Source organism: Pleurodeles waltl, chromosome 6 (genome assembly GCF_031143425.1).
Source record: "Pleurodeles waltl isolate 20211129_DDA chromosome 6, aPleWal1.hap1.20221129, whole genome shotgun sequence".
Taxonomy (NCBI): Eukaryota; Metazoa; Chordata; class Amphibia; order Caudata; family Salamandridae; genus Pleurodeles; species Pleurodeles waltl.
This window is the reverse complement of record NC_090445.1, coordinates 60,022,569-60,047,871: the sequence shown is the minus strand read 5'-3', so window position 1 is coordinate 60,047,871 and position 25,303 is coordinate 60,022,569.

Genomic DNA, 25,303 nt, shown 5'->3' with positions numbered 1-25,303 from the left:
TCTGTCGCAAGAAGCATTGACAGCTCAGTCCGCTCAAAGTGTGGCTTGAGGCGGTTGACATGCAGGACCCTTAAAGGGTTCCTTGCAGACCGCAAGTCCACCAGGTAGGTGACTTTGCTCTTGCGCTCCACCACCTCAAATGGCCCAGTCCACTTATCTTGGAGCACCCTAGGCTCCACTGGCGCCATCACCCACACTTTCTGACCAGGTTGAAACTCGACCAGAGTGGCGTTCCGGTCGTACCACCGCCTCATATCTTCCTGGCTTGCTTCGAGGTTCTCCTGAGCGAGACTCCTGAAGTGGGCAGTCTGGTTTCTTAAAGCCAGCATGTAGCTAAATACATCCTGGGGTGGTTTACTAGGAGCTTTCTCCAAAGCTTCCTTCACCAGACTCAAAGGTCCCCTCACAGGGTGGCCATAGACGATCTCAAAGGGGCTAAAGCCAAGTCCCTTTTGAGGTACCTCTCTGTAAGCGACCAGAAGGCATGGCAAGAGGACGTCCCACTTCTGCCTCAAGGCCTCTGGCAGGCCCATGATCATGCCTTTCAAGGTGCGGTTGAATCTCTCAAAAAGACCATTGGGGGTGGTAAAGGGTGGTGAACTTGTAGATTACACCACACACCTTCCACAGAGACTTCATATACGTAGATATGAAATTGGTACCCCTATCAGATAACACTTCCTTGGGGAACCCCATGCGGGTAAAAACCCCCATCAAGGCACGGCCTACCACAGGGGCAGTGAAGGTCCTTAGAGGAATGGCTTCGGGATACCAGGTGGCATGGTCCACCAAGACCAGGATGAACCTGCTGCCCATGGCTGTCTTGGGATCCAGAGGCCCCACAATGTCAATACCAACCCTTTCAAAGGGGGTATTAATTACCGGAAAAGGTTGGAGGGGCGCCTTACATTTCCCCCCACTCTTGCCACTTGCCTGACAAGTTTGGTAAGACCTACAGTAGGTATCAGAGTGCTTTCGCATTTGGGGCCAATGAAAGTGGGTGACTTGTCAAAGGTCTTGCCCTACCCCAAGTGTCCAGCCAAAGGCACATCATGAGCCAGACCCAGTTGGAAGGCCCTAAAGCACTGGGGTACCACCAGCACACGGGCTGATCCAGTCTCAGGAACCTTAGGCTCGCTATACAGGAGGCCATCCTCCCAGTAGATTAGGTGGGATCCTGACTCCTCACCAGCCGCCTGGGCTGCAGCCTGCTGCCGCAGCCCCTCTAGAGTGAGGCATACCTTCTGTACCTCACAGAATGCCTCTCTGGTGGGCCCCCCTTCCTGCTGCCACTGCAACAGCTCAGGGACCTCCCCCAGTTCAGCCACCTGTTCCCCTGTAGGCTCCGGGGCGTCACCTTCAGGCTCCGCTTCCTCCCGGACCGCGGGAACTTCGGGGGCTGGTTTCCTGTGCCCCCTTCCCTTCCTCTTCTTGGCGGTCCCCTGGGCCACTGTTTCAGGCTCCAGGGGCTGTTGATCACCCTGACGGGCTGCCATTGACCTGGTGGTTACGCATACCCACCCAGGCAAACCCAACATCTCAAAGTGAGACCTGTGTTCCACCTCCTTCCAAGGGGAATCCTCCAGGTCATTGCTTAGCAAACAATCAACAGGCATGGTTGGACTCACAGCTACTTTCAAGGAACCTGAGACTCTCCCCATTCAAAGGGAACCTGTGCCACTCTGCACAGGCGCTCTGAGTTGTCGACTGCAACTACCTGGCGAAGTACCCGGGGATCTATCTGCTCTTCAGACACCAGCTGACTCCTCACTGTAGTCACAGTGGCTCCTGCGTCTCTCAGAGCCTCCACCCTCTGTCCATTAATGGTCACCCACTGCCTGTACTTCTTAGTGCTTTCAGGCACTAGGGTTCTCTGGACCATCTCACTGTCCCCTAGTGAGACAAGGGTCATTTCAGCTGGTTCCCACCCACCTGAGACCAACTCCTCCCCAAGCGCTACACTGACCAAACCCTGGGACGGCGCACCAGTGGGTGCCGGTGTACTTTTGGGGCATTTGGAGTCCCCCCTCACATGACCCACCTGGGCACATGCATAGCACTTACGTGGGTGACCACCTGCCACTGGCTTCCCTTTGGAGAACCATGGCTTCTTCTCACTGAGGGGTTGGGAACCCTTACCCTGGGAATCAGTTTGGGTCCCTTTAGAGAACTCCCCCTGTTTACCCTTACCCCCCTTTCTTCTGAGAGGGACCATGCCCACCCTTGGCGTGGTCTCCCCCAACCTCTTCTGGACCCTGGTGCTCTCCCAGCGGTCCGCTTCCTGGGATCAGTCAGCTTGCTGTCAATCAGGTGCTGGCGCAGCTCTGGAAAACATAAACTGTAAAAGTGCTCCCAAGCAATCAGATTGTAAAGCCCCTCATACGTAGTTACTTTATTGCCCTTCACCCAACCACCCAGTGACCTGCAAAAAGAATCTACACATTCCAACCATGTTTGGGATTCCTTTTTCTTGTAGGATCTAAACTTATCCTTATACTGCTCAGGTGTGATACCATACCTTGTGAGTAGGGCATCCTTCATGATAGTGTAGGTGAGATCTTGAGCATCCCATAAGGCTGTCAGTGTTTCCCTCCCCTCTACCTCAAAGTGCTTCCACAGAGCCGCCCCCCAATGAGCTTCAGGGACCAGATTCATGTGGAGAGCAGATTCATACCCCTTGAACCACCAGTATATGTCATCCTCCCTCTTGTAATCCTCCACAAGATCCTTTGGTATGTGTACTCTTCTTTCAGGCTGCACTGTAGTGATGCTGCCACCATCTCTACTCGCTCCTCTGATCTAACTCCTTCAAATTAAGCTCATGAGCCAGCTGCATCTTCTTCTCCTCAAGGGCTGCTTGCCTCTCCTCCCTCTACCTTTCCCACTCCATCTTTAGGCTGAGCTTTTTCAGCTCCATCTGGTACTCCCTCTCTGCCTGTCTGTCCTGTAACTCTCTTCAGGGGTCAGACCCTTGGAGGACACACTGCTACCTGCCCTAGAGACTCTCTCCCTGGGTATAACAGGTCCACCCACTATACCATTGTGAATGGATTGCCCCTCTCCCTCCTCATCCTCCTCATCCTCTGTGTGCTCCTTAGCTTCTGTGGCTGTCAACCAGGCCCTCAGCGCCTTTTGCAGCTCCTCCTTCTTGGATGAGCTCTTAATGGGACAGTCAAAACTTTTACAAAACTGCTTCAACTGAGCCTTTGTATAGCTCTTTAATTTCTCTAGGTGAAAAGCAGCTTCAACTGGTGCATCTCCAGATTGAGACATGATGAGAGGTTTAAGTGCAAAGTTCCAAAGGCAGAAAAAAAAGTTCCCAAATGAAGTTCAAGAAAAGTGCAAAAATGGAAGTAGAACAAAACCAGTCCCAAAGAGAAAAAGCAAAAATCACAAGATAAGTAGTATGTGGCCACGTAGTGGTCTGAGATCACAACAGTAATGTACACTTAATCAATGTATGTCAAGTACAAATACAAGTCCAAATCCCAACCGCTGATCACCAATGTTAGAAATGGGGTCTTTGGTTGACAGTCAGGTTACCCCCTGTTCAAGCAAGGACCCTCACTCTAGTCAAAGTAAAAGAGAATCACCCTCAGCTAACCCCTACTTACCCCTAGGTAGCTTGGCAGAGCAGTAGGCTTAACTTCATAGTGCTAGGTGTAAAGTATTTGTACCAACACACACAGTAATATTATGAAAACACTACAAAATGACACAACACCAGTTCAGAAAAATAGAAAATATTTATCTAAACAAAACAAGACCAAAACATAAAAAATCCGACATACACAAGTCAAGTTCTAAATTTTTAAAGATTAAAATCAAAAATAGCATTTAGAAACACGAAATGCTTCGATGAGGTGTTAACACGGCATCGTGATGGAGTCGTTCCCAACAAGTCGACAACAGCAGCACCGTTCATGGAGTTGCGTAGACCCCCAAGTAGAGTACCTTTGGTGAAGAGTGAAAGCAAGTCGATGCGTGAAGTCGGGGATTGCGGCGTCAGTGCGAAACATTGAATCCACTCACTTCGAGCGGCGTCGGTCACGATGTGGTGCGCCGACTTCCACGGAGTCGTGGAATTCAGCAGGGCTGCAGCGGCGTCGGGTCTGCGAAGGTCGTCGCATTCCAGTGAAGCTCACGGTGTCAGGTGCAGGCGGCGTCACCGGATTCAGCAGCGACGCCGGTCCGAAGTCATCCAAAGTCGATTTCCTTGGATTTCCACCAGCTTTCCTTTCAAGGGCCCAGAGACTGGATAGGGCACCACTTGTCAAAGTAGGAGTCTCTCCAGAGACTCCAGGTGCTGGCAGAGAGAAGTCTTTGCTGTCCCTGAGACTTCAAACAACAGGACGCAAGCTCTAAATAAAGCCCTTGGAGATTTCTTCACAAGATGGAAGACACACAAAGTCCAGTCTTTGCCCTCTTACTCTGGCAGAAGCGGCAACTGCAGGATAGCTCCACAAAGCACAGTTACAGGCAGGGCAGCACTTCTCCTCAGCTCTATTCCAGGCAGAGGTTCCTCTTATTTCCAGAAGTGTTCTAAAGTCTGTGGTTTTGGGTGCCCTTCTTATACCCAATTTCTCCTTTGAAATATGCCTACTTCAAAGTTATGTCTCTTTTGACTGTGAAATCCTGCCTTGCCCAGGCCGGGCCCCAGACACTTACCAGGGGGTCGGAGACTGCATTGTGTGAGGACAGGCACAGCCCTTTCAAGTGTAAGTGACCACTCTTCCCCTCCCTCCTAGCACAGATGGTTCATCAGGAAATGCAGACTACACCCCACCTCCTTTTGTGCCACGGTTTAGTGGGAGGTGCAACCAGCCAAACTGTCAAACTGACCCAAACAGGGAATCCACAAACAGGCAGAAATGGTATAAGTAAGAAAATGCTCACTTTCTAAAAGTGGCATTTTGAAAACACACAGGGGGTCATTCCGACTTTGGCGGGCGGCAGAGGCCGCCCGCCAAAGTTCCCCCGTCGAAAGACCGCTCCGCGGTCAATAGACCGCAGGGGTCATTTCGACTTTACCGCTGGGCCGGCGGGCGACTGCCAAAATGGCACCCGCCGGGCCAGCAGGAAAGACCCTGCAACAATGAAGCCGGCTCTGAATGGAGCCGGCGGAGTTGCAGGGGTGCGACGGGTGCAGTTGCACCCGTCGCGATTTTCACTGTCTGCAAAGCAGACAGTGAAAATCCTAATGGCGCCCTGTTAGAGGGCCCCTGCACTGCCCATGCCAGTGGCATGGGAAGTGCAGGGGCCCCCAGGGGCCCCACGACACCTGTTCTCGCCATCCTGTTCCTGGAGGTAAAAAACCGCCAGGAACAGGATGGCGGGAAGGGGGTCGGAATCCCCATGGAGGCGCTGCAAGCAGCGCCACCATGGAGGATTCTCTGGGCCAGGGGAAATCCGGCGGGAAACCGCCGGATCCCCTTTTCTGACCGCAGCTTTACCGCCACGGTCAGAATGGGCAATGAAGCACCGCCAGCCTGTTGGCGGTGCTTCCGTTGCCCGCAGCCCTGGCGGTCTTGGACCACCAGGGTCGTAATGAGGCCCACAATGAGACCCACAATCTTAAAATCAACTTAACTAAAAGATGTATTTTTAAATTGTGAGATCAGAGACCCCAAATTCCACATGTCCATCCACTCCCATCTAGACTTTAATCAGATTTTAAAGTTAACCCCCATGTTACCCTATGAGAGGGACAGGCCTTGCAACAGTGAAAAAACAATTTAGCAATATTTCACTGTCGGGACTTATAAAACACATTACTATATGGACAAGGGGATCACTTTCAAGCTTCTTACCCATGCTCCCAAAGCACTCCACGACACCGGACCAACCTACCTGAACAACAGACTCAGCTTCTTTACCCCCACCCGTCAGCTCCGCTCCGCAAACCTCGCCCTCGCCGTCTTCCCCAGCATCCAACGAAAAACCTCCGGCGGCAGATCCTTCTCATACCTCGCCGCCAAAACCTGGAACACGCTCCCTGCCAACCTGCGACAGACCCAAGACCTACTCACCTTCAGAAGACTCCTCAAGACCTGGCTCTTCGATCAGTAACAACAGCACCCCCCCACCCACCCCCCAGTGCCTTGAAACCCTCACGGGTACGTAGAGCGCTTTACAAATTCAATGACTGATTGATTGATATATGTCCTACCTTAACCATACACTGCACCCTGCCCTTGGGGCTACCTAGGGCCTACCTTAGGGGTGCCTTACATGTAAGAAAAGGGAAGGTTTAGGCCTGGCAAGTGGGTACACTTGCCAAGTCGAATTTACAGTTAAAACTGCACACACAGACACTGCAGTGGCAGGTCTGAGACAAACAGAGCTACAGAGAAAAAACAGAGCTACTCATGTGGGTGGCACAACCAGTGCTGCAGGGCCACTAGTAGCATTTGATTTACAGGCCCTGGCACCTCTAATGCACTTTACTAGGGACTTACTAGTAAACCAAATATGCCAATCATGGATAAGCCAATTACATATACATTTTGTAAAGGAGTACTTGCACTTTAGCACTGGTTAGCAGCGGTAGGTGCCCAGAGTAACAAAAACAGCAAAATCAGAGTCCAGCACACAACCTGGGGAACAGAGGCAAAACGTTAAGGGAGACCACACCAAGAATGAAAAGTCTAACATTTCACTAGTTGCCGGCTGAGCTACAGGTCAAAATCCACAGCTGGGCACTTTGCAAAAAACAGCTCTGTTTTCTTTGGGAAAATGTGATGTATCCACATTGTGTTGTGGGGCATTTCCTCTCACGGGCACTAGGCCTACCCACACAAATGAGGTACCATTTTTATAGGGAGACTTAGGAGAACGCTGGCTGGAAGGAACTTTGTGGCTCCTCTCAGATCCAGAACTTTCTGTCACCGAAATGTGGGGAAAAGGTATTTCTTTAGCCACATTTTGAGGTTTGCAAAGGATTCTGGGAAACAGAACATGGTGAGAGATCCACAAGTCACCCCATCTTGGATTCCTTAAGTGTCTAGTTTAAAAAAATGGGCAGATTTGGTAGGTTTTCCTAGGTGCTGGCTGAGCTAGAGGCCAAAATCCACAGCTAGGCACTTTGAAAAAAAACAGCTGTTTTCTTTAGGAAAATGTGATGTGTCCACGTTGTGTTTTGGGGCATTTCTTGTTGCGGGGACTACGCCTACCCACACAAGTGAGGAAGCATTTTTATAGAAAGACTTGGGAGAACGCTGGGTGAAAGGAAATTTGTGGCTCCTCTCAGATTCTAGAACTTTCTTTTACCAAAATGTGAGGGAAAAGTGTTTTTTTAGCCACATTTTGAGGTTTGCAAAGGATTCTATGTAACAGAACCTGGTGAGAGCCCCACAAGTTACCCCATCTTGGATTCCCCTAGGTGTCTAGTTTTAAAAAATGTGCAGGTTTGGTAGGTTTCCCTAGGTGCCAGCTGAGCTAGAGGCCAAAATCCACAGCTAGGCACTTTGCAAAAAACAGCTCTGTTTTCTTTGCAAAAATGTGATGTATCCACATTGTGTTCTGGGGCATTTCCTGTTGCGGGCACTAGGTCTCTCCACAGAAGTGAGGTACTATTTTTATCAGGAGACTTGGGAGAATGCTGGATGGAAGGATATTTGTGGCTCCTCAGATTGCAGAACTTTCTGTCACCGAAATGAGAGGAAAAAGTGTTTTTTATCCAAATTTTGAGGTTGCAAAGGATTCTGGTTAACAGAACCTGGTGAGAACTCAACAAGTCACCCCATCTTGGATTCCCTAGGTGTCTAGTTTTCAAAAATGTGCAAGTTTGGTAGGCTTCCCTAGGTGTTGGCTGAGCTAGAGGCCAAAATCCACAGCTAGGTACTTTGCAAAAAACAGCTCTGTTTTCTTTGGGAATATATGACGTGTCCAAGTGTGTTTTAGGGCATTTCCTGTTGCAGGCATTAGGCCTACCCATACAAGTGAAATACCATTTTGATCGGAAGACTTGGCTCAACACAGAGTGGAAGGAAATCTGTGGCTCCTCTCAAGTTCCAGAACATTGTGTCACCGAAATGAGAGGAAAAAGTGTTTTTTATCCAAATTTTGAGGTTTCAAAGGATTCTGGGTAACAGAACCTGGTGAGAACTCCACAATTCACCCCATCTTGGATTCCCCCAAGTGTCTAGATTTCAGAAATGTACAAGTTTGGTAGGCTTCCCTAGGTGTTGGCTGAGCTGGAGGCCAAAATCCACAGCTAGGCACTTTGCAAAAAACAGTTCTGTTTTCTTTGGGAAAATATGACGTGTCCACGTTTTGTTGTGGGGCATTTCCTCTCACGGGCACTAGGCCTACCCACACAAGTGAGGTACCATTTTTATAGGGAGACTTAGGAGAATGCTGGGTGGTAGGAAATGTGTTGCTCCTCTCGGATTCCAGAACTTTCTGTTACCGAAATGTGAGTAAAAAGTGTTTTTTAGCCAGATTTTGAGGTTTGCAAAGGACCCTTGGTAACAGAACCTGGTGAGAGCCCCACAAGCCACCCCATCATAGATTCCCCTAGGTGTCTAGTTCTCAAAAATGTACAGGTTTGGTAGGTTTCCATAAGTGATGGCTGAGCTAGAGGCGAAACTCCAGAGCAAGGCACTTTGCAAAAAACAGCTCTATTTCCTTTGGGAAAATGTGATGTGTGCACGTTGTGTGTTGGGGCATTTCTTGTTGCGGGCACTAGGCCTACCCACACAAGTTAGGTACCATTTTCATCAGGAGACTTGGGAGAACGCTGGGTGGAGGGACATTTGTGGCTCCTCTCGGATTCCAGAACTTTCTGTCACCGAAAATTTGGTAAAAAGTGTTTTTTATCCAGATTTTAAAGTTTGAAAAGGATTCTGGGTAACAGAACCTTGTGAGAGCCCCACAAGTCACCCCATCTAGGATTCCCCACGGTGTCTAGTTTTCATAAATGTACAGGTGTGGTAGGTTTCCATAGGTGATGGCTGAGCTAGAGGCCAAAATCCACAGCTTGGCACTTTGCAAAAAACAGCTCTGTTTTCTTTGGGAAAATGTGATGTGTCCACGTTGTGTTTTGGGGCATTTCCTCTCGCGGGTAGTAGGCATACCCACACAAGTGAGGTACCATTTTGATCAGGAGACTTGAGAGAACCCTGGGTGGAAGGACATGTGTGACTCCTCTCAGATTCCAGCACTTTCTGTCACTGAAATGTGAGGAAAAAGTGATTTTTTTAGCCAAATTTTGAGGTTTGCAATGGAGTCTGGGTAACATAGCCTGGTGAGAGCCTCACAAGTCACCCTATCATGGATTCCCCTGGGTGTTTATTTTTCAAAAATGTACAGGTTTGGCAGGTTTCCCTGGGTGCCGGCTGAGCTAGAGGCCAAATTCCACAGCTAGGCACTTTGCAAAAAACAGCTCTGTTTTCTTTGGGAAAATGTGATGTGTTCACGTTGTGTTATGGGACATTTTCTCTCGTGGGCACTAGGCCTACCCACACAAGTAAGGTACCATTTTTATAGTGAGACATGGGAGAACGCTGGCTGGAAGGAAATTTGTGGCTCCTCTCAGATCCAGAACTTTCTGTCACCGAAATGTGGGGAAAAGGTGTTTCTTTAGCCACATTTTGAGGTTTGCAAAGGATTCTGGGAAACAGAACCTGGTGAGAGATCCACAAGTCACCCCATCTTGGATTCCCTATGTGTCTAGTTTAAAAAAATGTGCAGATTTGGTAGGTTTTCCTAGGTGCTGGCTGAGCTATAGGCCAAAATCCACAGCAAGGCACTTTGAAAAAAACCCAGCTCTGTTTTCTTTAGGAAAATGTAATGTGTCCACGTTGTGTTTTGGGCATTTCTTGTTGCGGGGACTACGCCTACCCACACAAGTGAGGAAGCATTTTTATAGAAAGACTTGGGAGAACGCTGGGTGAAAGGAAATTTGTGGCTCCTCTCAGATTCTAGAACTTTCTGTTACCGAAATGTGAGGAAAAAGTGTTTTTTTAGCCACATTTTGAGGTTTACAAAGGATTCTAAGTAACAGAACCTGGTGAGAGTCCCACAAGTTACCCCATCTTGGAGTCCCCTAGGTGTCTAGTTTTAAAAAATGTGCAGGTTTGGTAGGTTTCCCTAGGTGCCAGCGGAGCTAGAGGCCAAAATCCACAGCTAGGCACTTTGCAAAAAACAGCTCTGTTTTCTTTGCGAAAAAGTGATGTATCCACATTGTGTTCTGGGGCATTTCCTGTTGCGGGCACTAGGTCTCCCCACAGAAGTGAGGTACTATTTTTATCAGGTGACTTGGGAGAACGCTGGATGGAAGGATATTTGTGGCTCCTCAGATTGCAGAACTTTCTGTCACCGAAATGAGAGGAAAAAGTGTTTTTTATCCAAATTTTGAGGTTGCAAAGGATTCTGGTTAACAGAACCTGTTGAGAACTCCACAAATCACCCCATCTTGGATTACCTAGGTGTCTAGTTTTCAAAAATGTGCAAGTTTGGTAGGCTTCCCTAGGTGTTGGCTGAGCTAGAGGCCAAAATCCACAGCTAGGTACTTTGCAAAAAACAGCTCTGTTTTCTTTGGGAATATATGACGTGTCCAAGTGTGTTTTGGGGCATTTCCTGTTGCGGGCATTAGGCCTACCCATACAAGTGAGATACCATTTTGATCAGAAGACTTGGCTCAACACAGAGTGGAAGGAAATCTGTGGCTCCTCTCACGTTCCAGAATATTGTGTCACCAAAATGAGAGGAAAAAGTGTTTTTTATCCAAATTTTGAGGTTGCAAAGGATTCTGGGTAACAGAACCTGGTGAGAACTCCACAATTCACCCCATCTTGGATTCCCCCAGGTGTCTAGATTTCAGAAATGTACATGTTTGGTAGGCTTCCCTAGGTGTTGGATGAGCTGGAGGCCAAAATCCACAGCTAGGCACTTTGCAAAAAAAAGCTCTGTTTTCTTTGGGAAAATATGACGTGTCCACGTTTTGTTTTGAGGCATTTCCTGTCACAGGCACTAGGCCTACCCACACAAGTGGGATAAAAAATTTAACAGGAAACTTGGCGCAAATCTGGCTGGAAGGAAATTTGTGGCTCCTCTCAGGTTCCAGAACATTGTGTCACCAAAATATGAGGAAAAAGTTTTTTTTAGCCACATTTTGAGGTTTGCAAGGGATTCTGGGTAACAGATCCTGGTGAGAGCTCCACAAGGCACCCCATCATGAATTCCCCTAGGTGTCTAGTTTTCAAAAACATGCAGGTTTGGTAGGTTTCCCTAGTTGCCGGCTAAGCTAATTGCCAAAATCCACAGCTAGACACTTTGCAAAAAACAGCTCTGTTTTATTTAGGAAAAGGAGATGTGCCCACGTTGTGTTTTGGGGCATTTCCTGTCGCGGGCACTAGGCCTACCCACACAAGTTAGGTACCATTTTCATCAGGAGACTTGGGAGAACGCTGGGTGGAGGGACATTTGTGGCTCCTCTCGGATTCCAGAACTTTCTGTCACCGAAAATTTGGTAAAAAGTGTTTTTTATCCAGATTTTAAAGTTTGAAAAGGATTCTGGGTAACAGAACTTTGTGAGAGCCCCACAAGTCACCCCATCTTGGATTCCCCATGGTGTCTAGTTTTCATAAATGTACAGGTGTGGTAGGTTTCCATAAGTAATGGCTGAGCTAAAGGCCAAAATCCACAGCTTGGCACTTTGCAAAAAACAGCTCTGTTTTCTTTGGGAAAATGTGATGTGTCCACGTTGTGTTTTGGGGCATTTCCTCTCGCGGGTAGTAGGCATACCCACACAAGTGTGGTACCATTTTGATCAGGAGACTTGAGAGAACCCTGGGTGGAAGGACATGTGTGACTCCTCTCAGATTCCAGCACTTTCTGTCACTGAAATGTGAGGAAAAAGTGATTTTTTTAGCCAAATATTGAGGTTTGCAATGGAGTCTGGGTAACATAGCCTGGTGAGAGCCTCACAAGTCACCCTATCATGGATTCCCCTGGGTGTCTAGTTTTCAAAAATGTACAGGTTTGGCAGGTTTCCATGGGTGCCGGCTGAGCTAGAGGCCAAATTCCACAGCTAGGCACTTTGCAAAAAACAGCTCTGTTTTCTTTGGGACAATGTGATGTGTTCACGTTGTGTTATGGGACATTTTCTCTTGTGGGCACTAGGCCTACCCACACAAGTAAGCTACCATTTTTATAGTGAGACTTGGGAGAACGCTGGCTGGAAGGAAATTTGTGGCTCCTCTCAGATTCCAGAACTTTATGTCACCAAAAAGTGAGGCAAAAGTGTTTTTTGGCTGGATTTTGAGGTTTGCAAAGGATTCTGGGTAACAGAACCTGGTGAGAACTCCACAAGTCACCCCATCTTAGATTCCTCTAGGTGTCTAGTTTTTAAAAATGTAGAGGTTTGGTTGGTTTCCCTAGTTGCCGGCTGACCTAGATGCCAAAATCCACACCTAGGTACTTTGCAAAAAACAGCTCTGTTTTCTTTGGGAAAATGTGATGTGTCCAAATTGTGTTCAAGTGGATGGTAACTGCGAGTCCATTTGCGACCGCTTCCGCGGTCGCAAATGGAATTGCATACCACTGCGACTCGCAAATAGGAAGGGAACACCCCTTCCTATTTGCGACTCGGAAATGCATTTTGACTCGCAGAATGCATTTCTACATAGCAACGACGCATTTGCGACTCGCAAACGGTGATTTTCACCGTTTGCGAGTCGCAAAGTCGTTGCTACATCTGGCCCTAGGTCTTCCCACAGAAGTGAGTTACTATTTTTATCAGGAGACTTGGGAGAATGCTGGATGGAAGGATATTTGTGGCTCCTCATATTGCAGAACTTTCAGTCACCGAAATGAGAGGAAAAAGTGTTTTTTATCCAAATTTTGAGGTTGCAAAGGATTCTGGGTAACAGAACCTGGTGAGAACTCCACAAGTCACCCCATCTTGGATTCCTCTAGGTGTCTAGATTTCAGAAATGTACAAGTTTGGGAGGCTTCCCTAGGTGTTGGCTGAGCTGGATGCCAAAATCCACAGCTAGGCACTTTGCAAAAAACAGCTCTGTTTTCCTTGGGAAAATATGACGTGTCCATGTTGTGTTTTGAGGCATGTGCAGTCACAGGCACTAGGCCTACCCACACAAGTGAGATAACATTTTTATCAGGAAACATGGCGCAAATCTGGGTGGAAGGAAATTCGTGGCTCCTCTCAGGTTCCAGAACATTATGCCACCAAAATATGAGAAAAAAGGTTTTTTTAGCCACATTTTGAGGTTTGCAAGGGATTCTGGGTGACAGATCCTGGTGAGAGCTCCACAAGTCACCCCACCATGAGTTCCCCTAGGTGTCTAGTTCTCACAAATGTGCTGGTTTGGTAGGTTTCCCTAGGTGCCGGCTGAGCTAGAGACCAAAATCCACAGCTAGGCAATTTGCAAAAACAGCTCTGTTTTCTTTGGGAAAATGTGATGTGTCCACATTGTGTTCTGGGGCATTTCCTGTTGCGGGCACTAGGTCTCCCCACAGAAGTGAGGTACTATTTTTATCAGGAGACTTGGGAGAACGCTGGGTGGAAGGATATTTGTGGCACCTCAGAGTCCAGAACTTTATGTCATGATGTGCCTTTAGCTGGACAGTTGGGGCAGGACAATACCTTTGAGAGGCTTGTCACCCACTTTTACTGCCCCCTAATGCGCAGGCCCTCAGATGCACATTGCAGGTCTTGTCAGACTTGTCAGGCAAGTGGCAAGAGTGGGAGGAAATGTAAAGCTCCCCTCCAGCCTTTGCCTGTTGTCAGTACCCCCATTTGAGAGGGTAGGCATTGACATCGTGGGGCCATGGGCATTAGGTTTATCCTGGTCATGGTGGACCATGCCACCCGGTATCCAGAAGCCAATCCGTTGAGATCAATCACTTCCCCTGTGGTGGGTTGTGCTTTGATGGGGGTTTTTACCCGCATGGGGTTCCCCAAGGAAGTTGTATCTGATAGGGGTACAAACTTCATATCCACGTATATGAAGTCTCTGTGGAAGGAGTGTGGGGTAACCTACAAGTTCACCACCGCTTACGACCCCCAAAGTTATGGTCTGGTTGAGAGATTCAAACGCACCTTGAAAGGCATGATCATGGGCCTGTCAGAGCTCTTGAGGCAGAAATGGGAAGTCCTCTTGCCATGCCTTTTGTTCACCTACTGGGAGGTGCCCCTAAGGTAGGCCCTAGGTAGCCACAAGGGCAGGGTGCAGTGTATGGTTAAGGTAGGGCATATAGAAAAGTGTTTAATTGGTCCTAACAGTGAAATATTGCTAAATTCATTTTTCACTGTTGCAAGGCCTGTCCCTCTAAAAGGTTAAAATGGGGGCTACCTTTAAAGCTGATTAAAGTGTAGATTCCCTTTGGGAGTGGAATGACATGTGGAGTTTGGGGTCTCTGAGCTCACCATTTAAAAATACATCTTTTAGTAAAGTTGATTTTAAGACTGACCTGTTTCAGGTCCTGAGCTCGCCCCCCACGACCGCAGCACCAACCTGCTGCCTCCTGCCTCTGTCCCCTGACCACGCTGCTGTTTGCGTGTTCGAGGCCCTCCTCCACCCGCAGGCATCCTCCTGCGCCTCATCCCTGGGGTCTAGTGGGCTCTGACTAGCTTCACTTGACCCGTGTGCCGCTTTCCGCCGTCCCGTAAGTTGTTTTTTGTTTTTTTCGCTTTTTTCAGCACCTCGCCGCCGGCGCTTCTGCCCCCTTTGTGCCCCCCTGATTGCTGTCTCCCCGATCGTGTATTGTGCCATTATTGTATTTCTGATTGTTTTTTTTTCTTTGTAACTGCTTGTAGTTTTGCTCGTTCTCAGTGTTTTTTGCCCCTTGTGCGCTCCCCGTTCCCTGCCGCTGCCTCCCTGCGGCCCCGCCCCCCTCGCGCCCCCATTTGCCGCTCCCTCCCGCCTCCCGCCTCCCAGCTGCTCCTCCCTCCCCCCTCCCTTCTTAATGGCTGGCGCTGTGCGTCCGCGCCGCTGGCGCGCCGGAGGCACGCCAGAGGCAAGCCCGTCTGCGCCCGTCCGCGCCTGGACCGCGCCCAGCGCCACACCCCCTGGCCCTCGCGCCCCCCGCATCCGCTACTCGATCAACGAACTCCGCGCCTTCAACCCCGGCCCCTCCACCGAATCCTACCGGGCATCCCCGAAGCACACTAAAGGACCTTTTTCCTGCCGTACCTGCAACTTCTCCTGCATCAGAACGACCAATCCAACTACGAAAACATCCAACCCCAACCACCTGAACTGCATCCTCATCAACACCCGCTCCGCACGAAAACACGCCATCGAGCTCTGGGATTTGCTCGACACCACTGCCCTTGACGTGGCTTTCCTGACCGAAACCTGGTGGAACGACTCCTCGTCTCCGGACATCGCCATCGCCATACCGGACGGCTACAAAATCACCAGAAGAGATCGAACCAACGGAATCGGCGGCGGAATAGCCATCGCTCACAAAGCTACCCTCAAAATCCACACCCACTCGGACGACACCCTCAGGACAGCCGAACACCTCCACTTCCAGATCCACACGGACCCCAACACGACCCTCAGAGGAACCCTCATTTACCGCCCTCCAGGACCAAGAGCCCCTTTCAACGACACCATCGCCGACCTTGCAAGCACCCACGCCCTCGCTTCCCCGGACTACATCCTCCTGGGAGACCTGAACTACCACCTGGAAAATGCCAACAACGTCAACACCGCGTCACTGACCTCCAACCTCCTCAACCTCGGTCTCCGCCAGCTAGTCAACACGCCTACCCACATCGCCGGACACACCCTTGACCCCCTCTTCACCTCAAGCAACCACATTTCCTTCAGCCACACCTCCGAACTCCACTGGACCGACCATCACTCTGTCCATTTCACCTATAAGAAAACCACAGAGCAACACCGCATCCAGCTACCTCCCCACCGCCGCTGGGGCAAAGTCACCCAAGAACAACTGACCAGCACCCTCACCAACAACCTTCCACCCGACGCAATCGACCCGAGCACAGCCGCCATCAACCTCCATCAATGGATCCTCGACTGCGCCAACACCCTTGCCCCTCTAAAGAAACCCAACACCATCCATGGAAAGAAAAAAACAGCCTGGTTCACAGACGATCTCACCACCTCCAAAAGCAACTGCCAGAAGCTCAAAAAGAAATGGATCCAAGAACGCACACCCGACAACCTTGCCGCCCTCAAAAACGCCAACTGCGAACACCACCAACGGATCCGCACCGCCAAGCGCGCCCACTTCACCGAACGCATCAACAACAACGCCCACGACTGCAAAGAACTCTTCGGCATCGTGAAGGAACTCTCCAATCCGAAAGCCAACTCCAACGACATCCCGCCCTCCCAGAAACTCTGCGACGACCTCTCCACCTTCTTCCACCATAAAATTGCTTCCATCCACGACAGCTTCAACACCGGTCCACAGCCAGACCCCACCCCGACGTCTCCTCCCGCGACTGCCGCCTCACCGCCTGGACCCACGTGGACGAGGCAGAAACCATAACAACCATGAACACCATCCACTCAGGCTCCCCCACGGACCCCTGCCCCCATCATGTTTTCAACTCAGCCAACGCCACCATCGCCCCCGAACTCCGCAAGATCATCAACCTCTCCTTCACTTCTGCCACCTTCCCGGACAGCTGGAAACACGCAGAAATCCAACCCCTCCTCAAAAAACCCAAGGCTGACCCCAACGACCTCAAAAACTTCCGTCCGATCTCTCTCCTCCCTTTTCCAGCGAAAGTCATCGAGAAGATCGCCAACACCCAGCTCACCCACTTCCTCGAAGACAATTCCATCCTGGACCCCTCACAATCCGGATTCAGACGAAACCACAGCACTGAGACTGCCCTCCTCGCCGCCACAGATGACATCAGACATCAAATGGACAACGGCGAAACCTCAGCCCTCATCCTCCTCGACCTATCAGCCGCCTTTGACACCGTCTGCCACCGCACCCTACTGACCCGCCTCCAGGAAGCCGGCATCCAAGATAAAGCCCTCCACTGGATCTCATCCTTCCTCTCCGACAGAACGCAGAGAGTCCGTCTCTCCCCTTTCCGCTCCAAAGCCACCAACCTCATCTGCGGCGTCCCCCAAGGATCCTCCCTCAGCCCTACGTTGTTCAACGTCTACATGGCCCCCCTCGCTCAACTGGCCCGCCAACATCATCTCAGCATCATCTCCTACGCCGACGATACCCAGCTCGTCCTCTCCCTGACCAAAGACCCGCTCACCGCCAAAACAAACCTCCACGAGGGACTAAAATCCATCGCCGACTGGATGAACAACAGTCGCCTGAAACTCAACTCCGACAAGACGGAAGTCCTCATCCTCGGACGCACTCCCTCGGCCTGGGACGACTCATGGTGGCCCTCCGTCCTCGGACCCCCACCCACCCCTGCCAGCCACGCAAGAAACCTCGGCTTCATCCTGGACTCCGCCCTCACCATGTCCAAACAGGTCAGCGCCGTCTCCTCCTCCTGTTTCAACACCCTTCGAATGCTCCGCAGAATCTTTAAATGGATTCCAACAGAAACCAGAAAGACGGTGACCCAGGCCCTCGTCAGCAGCAGACTTGACTACGGCAACGCACTCTACACAGGCATCCCAACCAAAGACATCAAACGACTCCAACGTATCCAAAATGCCTCCGCCCGACTGATCCTCAACATACCCCGCCGAAGCCACATCTCCCCCCTCCTAAAGGAACTCCACTGGCTCCCGGTAGACAAGAGGATCACCTTTAAACTCCTGACCCACGCTCACAAGGCACTTCACAACACCGGACCCTCCTACCTCAACACCAGACTTAACTTCTACACTCCAACGCGTCAACTCCGATCCGCCAACCTCGCCCTCGCCATCGTACCCCGAATCCAGCGCAAGACATCCGGCGGCAGATCCTTCTCCTTCCTCGCCGCCAAGACCTGGAACTCTCTCCCCACATCTCTCCGCCAGACCCAGGACCTCCTCGCATTCAGAAGGCTTCTCAAGACCTGGCTCTTCGACCACTAAATCAGCAGCGCTCCCCCCCCCCCCCCCTCAGCGCCTCGAAACCCTGACGGGTACATAGCGCGCTTTATAAATTTTATGATTGATTGATTGATTGATTGTTTCAAAATGCCACTTTTAGGAAGTGAGCATTTTCTTGCTTATACCATTTCTGTGACCCTGCCTGTTTGTGGATTCCCTGTCTGGGTCTGTTTGACAGTTGGGCTGGTTGCACCTCACACTAGACAGTGACACAAACGGAGCTGGGGTGTAGCCTGCATATCATGATGGGCCACCTGTGCTAGGAGGGAGGGGAGAAGTGGTCACTTCCACCTGAAAGGGCTGTGCCTGTCCTCACACAATGCAGTCTCTGATCCCCTGGTGAGTGTCTGGGGTCTGGCCTTACGGGGGCCCCACGACACCCCATTCCGCCATCCTGTTCCTGGCGGGAGAACCGCCAGGAACAGGATGGCGGTATGGGGTGTCAGAATCCCAGGATTCTTTTGGGCAGCGGAAAACCGGCGGGAGACCGCCGGTTTTCCTCTTCTGACCGCGGCCAAACCGCCGCGGTCAGAATGCCCTGCGGGGCACCGCCAGCCTCTTGGCTGTGCTCCCGCCAACCCTGGCCCCGGCGGTCCATGACCGCCGGGGTCAGAATGAGGGCCATAGTGTTTTTAGCCAATCTTTGAGGTTTGCAAAGGATTCTGGGTAACAGAACCTTGTGAGAGCCCAACAAGTCACCCCATCTTGGATTCCCCTAGATGTCTAGTTTTAAAAAATGTACAGGTTTGGTAGGTTTCCCTAGATGCCGGCTGAGCTGGAGGCCAAAATCCACAGCTAGGAACTTTGCAATAAACAGCTCAGTTTTCTTTGGGAAAATATGACTAGTCCACGTTGTGTTTTCGGGCATTTCCTGTCGCAGTCACTAGGCCTACCCACACAAGTGAAATATGACTTTTATCGGGAGACTTGGCGAAACACTGGGTGGAAGGAAATTTGTGGCTCCTCTCAGGTTCCAGAACGTTATGTCACCCAAATGTGAGGAAAAAGTGTTTTTTTGCCAAATTTTGAGGTTTGTAAAGGATTCTGGGAAACAGAACCTGCTAAAATTCTCCACAAGTCACCCCATCTTGGATTCCCCTAAGTGTCTACTTTTCAAAAATGTGCAGGTTGGGTAGGTTCCCTAGGTGCTGGCTGAGCTAGAGGCCAAAATCCACTACTAGGCACTTTGCAAAAAACAGCTCAATTTTCTTAGGGAAAATGTAAAATGTCCAAGTTGTGTTTTGGGGCATTTCCTGTTGCGGGCACTAGGCCTACCCACACAAGTGAGGTACCATTTTCATCAGGAGACTTGGGAGAATGCTGGGTGGAAGGACATTTGTGGCTCCTCTAAGATTCCAGACTTTCTGTCACTGAAATGTGAGGAAAAAGTGTTTTTTAGCCAGATTTTGAGGTTTGCAAAGGATTCTGGGTAACAGCACTTGGTGAGAGCCCCACAAGTCACCCCATCTTGGATTCCCCCAGGTGTCTAGTTTTAAAAAATCACCAGGTTTGGTTGTTTTTCGTAGGTGCCGGCTGAGCTGGTGGCCAAAATCCATAGCTAGGCACTTTGCAAAAAACAGCTCTGTTTTCTTTAGGAAAATGTGATCTGCCCACCTTGTGTCTTGGTGCATTTCCTGTTGCGGGCACTAGGCCTACCCACACAAGTGATGTACTATTTTTATCAGGAGACTTGGGAGAAGGCTGGGTGGAAGGACATTTGTGGCTCCTCTCAGATTCCAGAACATCTGTCACCGAAATGTGAGGAAAATGTTTTTTTTAGCCACATCTTGAGGTTTGCAAAGGATTCTGGGAATCATCACCTGGTGAGAGCCCCACAAGTCACCCCATCTTGGATTACCCTAGGTGTCTAGTTTACAAAAATGTACAGGTTTGGTAGATTTCCCTAGGTGCCGGCTGAGCTAGAGGTCAAAATCCACTACTAGGCACTTTGAAAAAACAGCTCAGTTTTCTTAGGGAAAATACGACGTGTCCACGTTGTGTTTTGGGGCATTTCCTGTTGCGGGCACTAAGCCTACCCACACAAGTGAGGTACCATTTTCATCAGGAGACTTGGGAGAATGCTGGGTGGAAGTACACTTGTGTCTCCTCACAGATTCTAGAACTTTCTGTCACCGAAATATGAGGAAACAGTGTTTTTTAACCAGAATTTGAGGTTTGCAAAGTATTCTGGGTAACAGCACCTGGTGAGAGCCCCCAAAATCACCCCATCTTGTATTCCCCCAGGTGTCTAGTTTTAAAAAATGTACAGGTGTGGTGGGTTATCCTAGGTGCCAGCTGAGCTGGAGGCCAAATCCACAGCTAGGCACTTTGCAAAAAACAGCTCTGTTTTCTTTGGGAAAATGTGACGTGTCCACCTTGTTTTTTGGGGCATTTCCTATCAGGGGCACTAGGCCTACCCACACAAGTGAGGTACCATTTTTATGGGGAGACTTGGCGCAACACTGGGTGGAAGGAAATTTGTAGCTCCTCTCAGGTTCCAGAATGTTATGTCACCAAAATGTGAGGAAAAAGTGTTTTTTTAGCCAAAGTTTGAGGTTTCCAAATGATTCTGGGTAACAGACCATGGTGATAGCCCCACAAGTCACCTCATCTTGGATTCCCCTAGGTATCTAGTTTTCAAAAATGTGCAGGTTTGGTAGGTTGCCCTAGGTGCTGGCTGAACTGGAGGCGAAAATCCACAGCTCGGCACTTTGCAAAAAAACAGCTCAGTTTTCTTACGGAAAATATGACGTGTCCACGTTGTGTTTTTGGGGATTTCCTGCTGTGGGCACTAGGCCTACCCACACGAGTGAGGTAGCATTTTCATCAGGAGACGTGGAAGAACGCTGGGTGGAAGGACATTTGTGGCCCCTTTCAGATTCCAGAACTTTCTGTCACCAAAAAGTAAGGAAAAAGTGTTTTTTAGCCAGATTTTGAGGTTTGGAAAGGATTCTGGGTAACAGCACCTGGTGAGAGCCCCCTAATTCACCACATCTTGGATTCCCCACGGTATCTAGTTTTAAAAAATGTGCAGGTTTGGTAGGTTTCCCTAGGTGCCGGCTGTGCAAGAGGCCAAAATCCAGTACTAGGCACTTTGCAAAAAACAGCTCTGTTTTGTTTGGAAAAATGTGACGTGTCCATGTTGTGTTTTGGGGCATTTCCTCTCGCGGGCACTACGCCTACCCACACAAGTGAGGAACCATTTTATAGAAAGCCGTGGGAGGATGCTGGGTGGAAGGAAATTTGTGGCTCCTCTCAGATTGCAGAACTTTCTGTCACCGAAATGTGAGGAAAAAGTCTTTTTTTAGCCACATTTTGAGGTTTCCAAAGGATTCTGGGTAACAGACCATAGTGAGAGCCCCACAAGTCACCCCATCTTGGATTCCCTGAGGTATCCAGTTTTAAAAAATGGGCAGGTTTGGTAGGTTTCCCTAGGTGCCGACTGAGCAAGTGGCCAAAATCCAGTACTAGGTACTTTCCAAAAAACAGCTCTGTTTTCTTTAGGAAAATGTAATGTGTCCACGTTGTATTTTGAAGCATTTCCACTCACGGGCGCTAGGCCTACCCACACAAGTGAGGTACCATGTTTATAGAAAGACTTGGGGAAATGCTTGTTGGAAGGATATTTGTGGCTCCTCTAAGATTCCACAACGTTATGTCACCGAAATGTAAGGAAAAAGTGTTTTTTTTAGCCAAATTTTGAGGTAACAGAATCTGGTGAGAGCTCAACAAGTCACCCCATCTTGGATTCCCCTAGGTGTCTAGTTTTCAAAAATGTGCAGGTTTGGTAGTTTACCCTAGGTGCCGGCTGGGCTTAAGGCCAAAATCCACTGCTAGACACTTTGCAAGAAACAGCTCTGTTTTCTTTGGGAAAAATGTGATATGCCCACATTGTGTTGTGGGCCATTTCCACTCGAGGGCACTGGGACTACCCACACAAGTGAGTCACCTTTTTTATAGGGAGACTTGGGAGAAAGCTTGGTGGACAGACATTTGTGGCTCCTCTTAAATTCCAGAACTTTCTGTCACCGAAATGAGAGGAAAAAGGTTTTTTTTAGCTACATTTTGAGGTTTGGAAAGGATTCTGGGTAACAGAAACTGGTGGGAGCTCCACAAGTCACCCCATCTTCGATTCCCCAGGGTGCCTAGTTCTCAACAATGTGCAGGTTTGGTAGGTTTCCCTAGGTGCTGGCTGAGCTACAGCCCAAACATTCACAGCTAGGCATTTGGCAAAAACAGTTCAGTTTTCTTTGTGAAAATATGTTGTGTCCAGGTTGTGTTCTGGGGCATTTCCTGTCGTGGGCACTTAACCTACCCACACAAGTGAGGTAACATTTTTATCAGGACACTTGGCACAGCACTGGGTGGGAGAAAGTTTGCTTCTCCTCTCAGGTTCATAAACTTTATGTCACCAAAATGTGAGGAAAAAGTGTTTTTTTAGCCAAATTGTGAGGTTTGCAAAGGATTCTGGGTAACAGAACCTGGTGAGAGCCCCACAAGTCAACCCATCTTGTATTCCTCAAGATGTCTAGCTTTAACAAATGTACAGGTTTGATAGGGTTCCCTAGGAGCCGGCTGAGCTAGAGGCCAAAATCCACAGCTAGACACTTTGCAAAAAACAGCTCTGTTTTCTTTGCGTAAATGTGATGTGTCCACATTGTATTTTTGGGCATTTCCTCTTGCGGACACTAGGCCTACCCACACAAGTGAGGTGCCATTTATTATCAGGAGACTTGGGAGAATGCTGGGTGGAAGGACATTTGTGGCTCCTCTCAGATTCCAGAACGTTATCTCAACAAAATGTGAGGAAAACGTTTTTTAGCCAAATGTTGAGGTTTGCAAAGGATGTTGGGTAACAGAACCTGGTGAGAGCCCCACAAGTCACTCCATCTTGGATTCCCCTATTTGTCTAGTTTAAAAAAAATGTACAGGTTTGATAGGTTTCCTGTTAGAAATGGAGTCTTTGGTTGACAGTCAGGTTACCCCCTGTTCAAGCAAGGACCCTCACTCTAGTCAGGGTAAAAGAGAATCACCCTCAGCTAACCCCTGCTTACCCCCTTGGTAGCAGCAGGCTTAATTTCAGAGTGCTAGGTGTAAAGTATTTGTACCAACACACACAGTAACTTAATGAAAACACTACAAAATGACAAAACACAGGTTTAGAAAAATAGGAAATATTTATCTAAACAAAACAATACCTTTGGTGAAGAGTGAAAACAAGTCGATTCGCGAAGTCAGGGATCGTGGCGTGTGTGCGAAACGTTGAATCCGTGCACTTCGAGCGGCGTCGGTCACAACGTAGTGCGGCGACTTCCACGGAGTCGCAGACTTCAGCGGGGCTACAGCGGCGTCGGTCCGAAGTCGTCCAAAGTCGATTTCCTTGGATTTCCACCAGCTTTCCTTTCAAGGGCCCAGGGACTGGATAGGGCACCACTTGTCAGAGCAGGAGTCTCTCCAGAGACTACAGGTGCTGGCAGAGAGAAGTCTTTGCTGTCCCTGAGACTTCAAACAACAGGAGGCAAGCTCTAAATCAAGCCCTTGGAGATTTCTTCACAAGATGGAAGGCACCCAAAGTCCAGTTTTTGCCCTCTTACTCTGGCAGAAGCAGCAACTGAAGGATAGCTCCACAAAGCACAGTCACAGGCGGGGCAGCCCTTCTCCTCAGCTCTTCAGCTCTTCTCCAGGCAGAGGTTCTTCTTGTTTCCAGAAGTGTTCTAATGTCTGTGGTTTTGGGTGCCCTTCTTATACCCAATTTCTCCTTTGAAGTAGGCCTACTTCAAAGCAAAGTCTCTAGTGAATGTGAAATCCTGCCTTGCCCAGGCCAGGCCCCAGACACTCACCAGGGGGTCGGAGACTGCATTGTGTGAGGAGAGGCACAGCCCTTTCAGGTGTAAGTGACCACTCCTCCCCTCCCTCCTAGCACAAATGGCTCATCAGGAAATGCAGACTACACCCCAGCTCCTTTTGTGTCACTGTCTAGTATAAGGTGCAACCAGCCCAACTGTCAAACTGACCCAGACAGGGAATCCACAAACAGGCAGAGTCACAGAAATGGTATAAGCAAAAAGATGCTCACTTTCTAAAAGTGGCATTTTCAAACACACAATCTTAAAATCAACTTTACTACAAGATGTATTTTAAAAGTGTGAGCTCAGAGACCCCAAACTCCACATGTCTATACGCTCCCAAAGTTAATCTACCCTTTAATCAGATTTAAAGGTAGACCCCATGTTAACCTATGAGAGGGACATGTCTTGCAACAGTGAAAAACAAATTTAGCAATATTTCACCGTCAGGACATATAAAACATCTTACTATGGGGGTTATTACAACTTTGGAGGAGGTGTTAATCCGTCCCAAAAGTGACTGTAAAGTGACGGATCTACCACCAGCCGTATTACGAGTCCATTATATCCTATGGAACTCCTAATACGGCTGGTGGTATATCCGTCACTTTACCGTCACTTTTGGGACGGATTAACACCTCCTCCAAAGTTGTAATAACCCCCTACATGTCCTACCTTAACCATACACTGCACCCTGCCCTTGGGGCTACCTAGGGCTTACCTTAGGGGTGTCTGGCATGTAGCTAAAAAGGGAAGGTTTAGGCCTGGCAAGTGGGTACACTTGCCAAGTTGAACTTACAGTTAAAACTGCACACACAGACACTGCAGTGGCAGGTCTGAGACATGGTTATAGAGCTACTTATCTGGGTGGCACAACCAGTGCTGCAGGCCCACTAGTAGCATTTGATTTACAGGCCCTGGCACCTCTAGTGCACTTTACTAGGGACTTACTGATAAATCAAATATGCCAATCATGGATAAGCCAATCAACAATCAAATTTACACAGAGAGCATATGCACTTTAGCACTGGTTAGCAGTGGTAAAGTGCTCAGAGTTCAAAAGCCAACAGCAACAGGTCAGGAAAAATAGGAGGCAGGAGGCAAAAAGATTAGGGATGACCCTGCATAAGCAAAAAAGTCCAACACGACCCCCTAACAGCTTAAAGCCAGGGGAGAACAATCAATACCTTGATGTATTTCCCTGATTGGGGCGATAGAACAGGGACCCAGGCCCACAACAGCACGGGCATGTTCCAATTCTACGCCTTCCTGACTCCAGTTGGATCCCTCTGTCCATACTCTCAGGGCCCACTAAGCTAACCCACGGGGAACCCTATTCCACATCTGCAGATACCATCTGTGCAGCACCTAACTTTACTTTGCTCACAGATGTATCCCAATGGGCAGATAGCACTACCAGGGCCAACACAG